At 58.7% G+C, this 7,364-nt stretch overlaps 1 long non-coding RNA gene across 1 annotated transcript in view; it reads right to left on the bottom strand.

Annotated features, from left to right (window-relative positions):
• Positions 1-1,000: 1,000 nt before the first annotated feature.
• Positions 1,001-7,364, bottom strand: part of LOC144952759 (uncharacterized) — a 14,812-nt gene continuing 8,448 nt past the window's right edge. Inside the window, exon 5 of the long non-coding RNA XR_013640684.1 lies at positions 1,001-1,072. This is a non-coding gene — a long non-coding RNA (uncharacterized LOC144952759). The remainder of the gene's footprint in view (positions 1,073-7,364) is intronic.

The following is a 7,364-nucleotide window of genomic DNA, read 5'->3' as shown; positions in this document are numbered from 1 at the left end:
CAAACCAAAAGTTGCCCTCAACCAAAAGTTGCCCTCAACCAAAAGTTGCCCTCAACCAAAAGTTGCCCGCAAACCAAAAGTTGCCCTCAACCAAAAGTTGCCCTCAACCAAAAGTTGCCCTCAACCAAAAGTTGCCCGCAAACCAAAAGTTGCCCTCAACCAAAAGTTGCCCTCAACCAAAAGTTGCCCTCAACCAAAAGTTGCCCGCAAACCAAAAGTTGCCCTCAACCAAAAGTTGCCCTCAACCAAAAGTTGCCCTCAACCAAAAGTTTCCCTCAACCAAAAGTTGCCCTCAACCGAAAGTTGCCCTCAACCAAAAGTTGCCCTCAACCAAAAGTTGCCCTCAACCGAAAGGGAGGTGGTGAGGGTGGTGAGGGTGGTGAGTGTGGTGAGGGTGGTGAGGGAGCGTGGTGAGGGTGGGTGGTGAGGGAGCGTGGTGAGGGTGGGTGGTGAGGGTGAGGGGGTGAGGGTGGTGAGTGAGGGTGGTGAGGGTGGGTGGTGAGTGAGGGTGGTGAGGGTGGGTGGTGAGGGAGCGTGGTGAGGGTGGGTGGTGAGGGTGAGGGGGTGAGGGGGTGAGGGTGGTGAGTGAGGGTGGTGAGGGTGGGTGGTGAGTGAGGGTGGTGAGGGTGGGTGGTGAGGGTGAGGGGGTGAGGGGGTGAGGGTGGTGAGTGAGGGTGGTGAGGGTGGGTGGTGAGGGAGCGTGGTGAGGGTGGGTGGTGAGGGTGAGGGGGTGAGGGGGTGAGGGTGGTGAGTGAGGGTGGTGAGGATGGGTGGTGAGTGAGGGTGGTGAGGGTGGGTGGTGAGGGAGCGTGGTGAGGGTGGGTGGTGAGGGTGAGGGGGTGAGGGGGTGAGGGTGGTGAGGGAGGGTGGTGAGTGAGGGTGGTGAGGGTGGTGAGTGAGGGTGGTGAGGGTGGTGAGGGTGGTGGTGAGTGAGGGTGGTGAGGGTGGTGAGTGAGTGAGGGTGGTGAGGGTGTAGTGGTGAGGGTGGTGGTGAGTGAGGCTGGTGATGGTGAGTGAGGGTGGCTCAGTGAACGGGGTCCATAGCGACGTTGTCCACTCCAGACTTATGGCCCTAAAACAACAACAACAACAACAAGATCAACAACAACAACAACATTATCAAACACAACAACAAGATAAATAACATCAGTAATAACAACATTATCAATAACATCAGTAACAACAACATAATCAATAACAACATTATCAATAACAACAACAACCACAACAACATTATCAATAACAACATTATCAATAATAACAACAACCACAACAACCACGTCAACAACCACAACAACAACCACGTCAACAACCACAGCAAAAAAACACCGCAACCACACTCACTCCATGCTGCAAAGGGTGGCGATGACATCATCGCTTCCGATGGCGCCACCGCTTCCGATGACGTCACCGCTTCCGATGACATCACCGCTTCCGATGACATCACCGCTTCAGATGACGTCACCGCTTCCGATGACGTCACCGCTTCCGATGACATCACCGCTTCCGATGGCGTCATCGCTTCCGATGGCGTCATCGCTTCCGATGACGCCATCGCTTCCGATGGCGTCATCGCTTCAGATGGCGCCACCGCTTCCGATGACGTCATCGCTTCCGATGGCGTCATCGCTTCCGATGGCGTCATCGCTTCCGATGGCGCCACCGCTTCCGATGACGTCACCGCTTCCGATGACATCACCGCTTCCGATGACATCACCGCTTCAGATGACGTCACCGCTTCCGATGACGTCACCGCTTCCGATGACATCACCGCTTCCGATGGCGTCATCGCTTCCGATGGCGTCATCGCTTCCGATGACGCCATCGCTTCCGATGGCGTCATCGCTTCAGATGGCGCCACCGCTTCCGATGACGTCATCGCTTCCGATGGCGTCATCGCTTCCGATGGCGTCATCGCTTCCGATGGCGTCATCGCTTCCGATGGCGTCATCGCTTCCGATGACGTCATCGCTTCAGATGGCGTCATCGCTTCAGATGGCGCCACCGCTTCCGATGGCGTCATCGCTTCAGATGGCGTCATCGCTTCAGATGGCGTCATCGCTTCCGATGGCGTCATCGCTTCCGATGGCGTCATCGCTTCCGATGGCGCCATCGCTTCCGATGGCGCCATCGCTTCCGATGGCGTCATCGCTTCAGATGGCGTCATCGCTTCCGATGGCGTCATCGCTTCAGATGGCGTCATCGCTTCCGATGGCGTCATCGCTTCAGATGGCGTCATCGCTTCAGATGGCGTCATCGCTTCCGATGGCGTCATCGCTTCAGATGGCGTCATCGCTTCAGATGGCGTCATCGCTTCCGATGGCGTCATCGCTTCAGATGGCGTCATCGCTTCCGATGGCGCCATCGCTTCCGATGGCGTCATCGCTTCAGATGGCGTCATCGCTTCCGATGGCGTCATCGCTTCCGATGGCGTCATCGCTTCCGATGGCGTCACCGCTTCCGATGGCGTCATCGCTTCAGATGGCGTCACCGCTTCCGATGGCGCCATCGCTTCAGATGGCGTCATCGCTTCCGATGGCGCCATCGCTTCAGATGGCGTCACCGCTTCCGATGGCGCCATCGCTTCAGATGGCGTCACCGCTTCCGATGGCGCCATCGCTTCAGATGGCGTCATCGCTTCAGATGGCGTCATCGCTTCCGATGGCGTCATCGCTTCCGATGACGGCATCGCTTCAGATGGCGTCATCGCTTCCGATGGCGCCATCGCTTCAGATGGCGTCACCGCTTCCGATGGCGTCATCGCTTCAGATGGCGTCATCGCTTCCGATGGCGTCACCGCTTCAGATGGCGTCATCGCTTCCGATGGCGCCATCGCTTCAGATGGCGTCATCGCTTCCGATGGCGTCATCGCTTCAGATGGCGTCATCGCTTCCGATGGCGCCATCGCTTCAGATGGCGTCACCGCTTCCGATGGCGTCATCGCTTCAGATGGCGTCATCGCTTCCGATGGCGTCACCGCTTCAGATGGCGTCATCGCTTCCGATGGCGCCATCGCTTCAGATGGCGTCATCGCTTCCGATGGCGTCACCGCTTCAGATGGCGTCATCGCTTCCGATGGCGCCATCGCTTCAGATGGCGTCATCGCTTCCGATGGCGTCATCGCTTCAGATGGCGTCATCGCTTCCGATGGCGTCATCGCTTCCGGTGGCGTCACCGCTTCCGATGACGCCATCGCTTCCGATGACGTCGCCAGTTCCGACGATGACGTCATCGGAAGCGTCGTCATGACCGCGATCACCGTGGAGTTAACAGTCGACGTTTCCATGGCAACGAATCGGGCACCGGGGTTGCCATGGTAACGCGCTCACCACTCACCTTGTTGGGCTGGGTGGACCTGGGTGGTGGTGAGCGGTGAAAATACGACAAACAGTTAGTGGTGAGTGGGTGAGTGGGTGGTGAGTGAGTGGTGAGTGAGTGGTGAGTGGGTGAGTGAGTGGGTGGGTGAGTGGGTGGTGAGTGAGTGGTGAGTGGGTGAGTGAGTGGGTGGGTGAGTGGGTGAGTGAGTGAGTGAGTGGGTGGGTGAGTGGGTGGTGAGTGAGTGGTGAGTGAGTGGTGAGTGAGTGGTGAGTGGGTGAGTGGTGAGTGGGTGGTGAGTGAGTGGTGAGTGGGTGAGTGAGTGGGTGGGTGAGTGGGTGGTGAGTGAGTGGTGAGTGGGTGAGTGAGTGGGTGGGTGAGTGGGTGGTGAGTGGGTGGTGAGTGGGTGGGTGAGTGGGTGGTGAGTGAGTGGTGAGTGGGTGAGTGAGTGGGTGGGTGAGTGGGTGGTGAGTGAGTGGTGAGTGGGTGGGTGAGTGGGTGGTGAGTGAGTGGTGAGTGGGTGAGTGAGTGGGTGGGTGAGTGGGTGGTGAGTGAGTGGTGAGTGAGTGAGTGGTGAGTGAGTGGTGAGTGAGTGGGTGAGTGGGTGGTGAGTGAGTGGTGAGTGAGTGGTGAGTGAGTGGTGAGTGGGTGAGTGGTGAGTGGGTGGTGAGTGGGTGAGTGGTGAGTGAGTGGTGAGTGGTGAGTGGGTGGTGAGTGGGTGAGTGGTGAGTGAGTGGTGAGTGGGTGAGTGGGTGAGTGGTGAGTGGGTGGTGAGTGGGTGAGTGGTGAGTGAGTGGTGAGTGAGTGGTGAGTGAGTGGTGAGTGAGTGGTGAGTGAGTGGTGAGTGGGTGAGTGGTGAGTGGGTGAGTGGTGAGTGAGTGGGTGAGTGGGTGAGTGGGTGAGTGAGTGGTGAGTGAGTGGTGAGTGGGTGGTGAGTGGGTGGGTGAGTGAGTGGGTGAGTGGTGAGTGGGTGAGTGGTGAGTGAGTGGTGAGTGAGTGGTGAGTGAGTGGTGAGTGGGTGAGTGGTGAGTGGGTGAGTGGTGAGTGAGTGGGTGAGTGGGTGAGTGGGTGAGTGAGTGGTGAGTGAGTGGTGAGTGGGTGGTGAGTGGGTGGGTGAGTGAGTGGGTGAGTGGTGAGTGGGTGAGTGGTGAGTGAGTGGTGAGTGAGTGGTGAGTGAGTGGTGAGTGAGTGGTGAGTGGGTGAGTGGTGAGTGGGTGAGTGGTGAGTGAGTGGGTGAGTGGGTGAGTGGGTGAGTGAGTGGTGAGTGAGTGGTGAGTGGGTGGTGAGTGGGTGGGTGAGTGAGTGGGTGAGTGGTGAGTGGGTGAGTGGTGAGTGAGTGGTGAGTGAGTGGTGAGTGGGTGGTGAGTGGGTGGGTGAGTGGGTGAGTGGGTGGTGAGTGGGTGAGTGGTGAGTGGGTGGTGAGTGGGTGGGTGAGTGGGTGGTGAGTGGGTGAGTGGTGAGTGGGTGGTGAGTGGGTGGGTGAGTGAGTGGGTGGTGAGTGGGTGAGTGAGTGGGTGAGTGGGTGAGTGGTGAGTGGGTGGTGAGTGGGTGGTGAGTGGGTGGTGAGTGGGTGGTGAGTGGGTGGTGAGTGGGTGAGTGGGTGAGTGGTGAGTGGGTGGTGAGTGGGTGGTGAGTGGGTGGTGAGTGGGTGAGTGGTGAGTGGTGAGTGGGTGGGTGAGTGGGTGAGTGGGTGGTGAGTGAGTGGGTGGTGAGTGGGTGAGTGGTGAGTGGGTGAGTGGTGAGTGAGTGGTGAGTGAGTGGTGAGTGGGTGGTGAGTGGGTGAGTGGTGAGTGGTGAGTGGGTGGTGAGTGGTGAGTGAGTGGTGAGTGGTGAGTGAGTGGTGAGTGAGTGGTGAGTGGTGAGTGAGTGGGTGAGTGGTGAGTGGTGAGTGGGTGGTGAGTGGGTGAGTGGTGAGTGGTGAGTGAGTGGTGAGTGGTGAGTGAGTGGGTGAGTGGTGAGTGAGTGGTGAGTGAGTGGTGAGTGGTGAGTGAGTGGGTGAGTGGTGAGTGGTGAGTGAGTGGTGAGTGGGTGGTGAGTGGGTGAGTGGTGAGTGGTGAGTGGGTGGTGAGTGGTGAGTGAGTGGTGAGTGGTGAGTGAGTGGTGAGTGGGTGGTGAGTGGGTGGTGAGTGGGTGAGTGGTGAGTGGGTGAGTGGTGAGTGGGTGGTGAGTGGGTGGTGAGTGGGTGAGTGGTGAGTGGGTGAGTGGTGAGTGAGTGGTGAGTGAGTGGTGAGTGAGTGGTGAGTGAGTGGGTGAGTGAGTGGTGAGTGGGTGAGTGGTGAGTGAGTGGTGAGTGAGTGGTGAGTGGGTGGTGAGTGGGTGAGTGAGTGGTGAGTGGTGAGTGAGTGGTGAGTGAGTGGTGAGTGAGTGGTGAGTGGGTGGGTGAGTGAGTGGGTGAGTGAGTGGGTGAGTGAGTGGGTGAGTGGGTGGTGAGTGGGTGAGTGGTGAGTGGTGAGTGGTGAGTGGGTGGTGAGTGGGTGAGTGGGTGGTGAGTGGGTGAGTGAGTGGGTGAGTGAGTGGGTGAGTGGGTGGTGAGTGGGTGGTGAGTGGGTGAGTGGGTGAGTGGTGAGTGGGTGGTGAGTGGGTGAGTGGGTGGTGAGTGGGTGAGTGAGTGGGTGAGTGAGTGGGTGAGTGGGTGGTGAGTGGGTGAGTGGTGAGTGAGTGGTGAGTGGGTGGTGAGTGGGTGGTGAGTGGGTGAGTGGTGAGTGAGTGGTGAGTGGGTGAGTGGTGAGTGGTGAGTGGGTGGTGAGTGGGTGAGTGGGTGGTGAGTGGGTGAGTGAGTGGGTGAGTGAGTGGGTGAGTGGGTGGTGAGTGGGTGAGTGGGTGAGTGGTGAGTGAGTGGTGAGTGGGTGGTGAGTGGGTGAGTGGGTGAGTGGTGAGTGAGTGGTGAGTGGGTGAGTGGGTGAGTGGTGAGTGAGTGGTGAGTGAGTGGTGAGTGGGTGAGTGGTGAGTGGGTGGTGAGTGGGTGAGTGGTGAGTGGGTGGTGAGTGGGTGGGTGGGTGAGTGAGTGGGTGAGTGAGTGGGTGAGTGAGTGGGTGAGTGGTGAGTGGGTGGTGAGTGGGTGAGTGGTGAGTGGGTGGTGAGTGGGTGGGTGAGTGAGTGGGTGAGTGAGTGGGTGAGTGAGTGGGTGGGTGAGTGAGTGGGTGAGTGAGTGGGTGAGTGAGTGAGTGGGTGAGTGAGTGGGTGAGTGAGTGGGTGAGTGAGTGAGTGGGTGGGTGAGTGGGTGGGTGAGTGGGTGAGTGAGTGGGTGAGTGAGTGGGTGAGTGAGTGAGTGGGTGAGTGAGTGGGTGAGTGGGTGGTGAGTGGGTGAGTGGGTGAGTGAGTGGGTGAGTGAGTGGGTGAGTGAGGTGAGTGAGTGGGTGGTGAGTGGGTGAGTGGGTGAGTGGTGAGTGAGTGGTGAGTGAGTGGTGAGTGGGTGAGTGGTGAGTGGGTGGTGAGTGGGTGGGTGAGTGAGTGGGTGAGTGAGTGGGTGAGTGAGTGGGTGGGTGAGTGAGTGGGTGAGTGAGTGGGTGAGTGGGTGAGTGAGTGGGTGAGTGAGTGGGTGAGTGAGTGGGTGAGTGAGTGGGTGAGTGAGTGGGTGAGTGAGTGAGTGGGTGAGTGAGTGGGTGAGTGAGTGAGTGAGTGGGTGAGTGGGTGAGTGAGTGGGTGAGTGAGTGGGTGAGTGAGTGAGTGGGTGGGTGAGTGAGTGAGTGGGTGAGTGAGTGGGTGAGTGAGTGAGTGGGTGAGTGAGTGGGTGAGTGGGTGAGTGAGTGGGTGAGTGAGTGGGTGAGTGAGTGGGTGAGTGAGTGGGTGAGTGAGTGGGTGAGTGAGTGAGTGAGTGGGTGAGTGAGTGGGTGAGTGAGTGAGTGGGTGAGTGAGTGAGTGGGTGAGTGGGTGAGTGAGTGAGTGAGTGGGTGAGTGAGTGGGTGAGTGAGTGGGTGAGTGAGTGGGTGAGTGAGTGGGTGAGTGAGTGGGTGGGTGAGTGAGTGGGTGAGTGGGTGAGTGAGTGAGTGGGTGAGTGAGTGAGTGGGTGAGTGGGTGAGTGAGTGAGTGGGTGGGTGAGTGGGTGGGTG

Source organism: Lampetra fluviatilis, chromosome 69 (assembly GCF_964198595.1).
Source record: "Lampetra fluviatilis chromosome 69, kcLamFluv1.1, whole genome shotgun sequence".
In the NCBI taxonomy this organism is placed as follows: domain Eukaryota; kingdom Metazoa; phylum Chordata; class Hyperoartia; order Petromyzontiformes; family Petromyzontidae; genus Lampetra; species Lampetra fluviatilis.
Note: the sequence above shows the minus strand (reverse complement) of the source record. Positions and strands in the feature narration are given on the sequence as shown.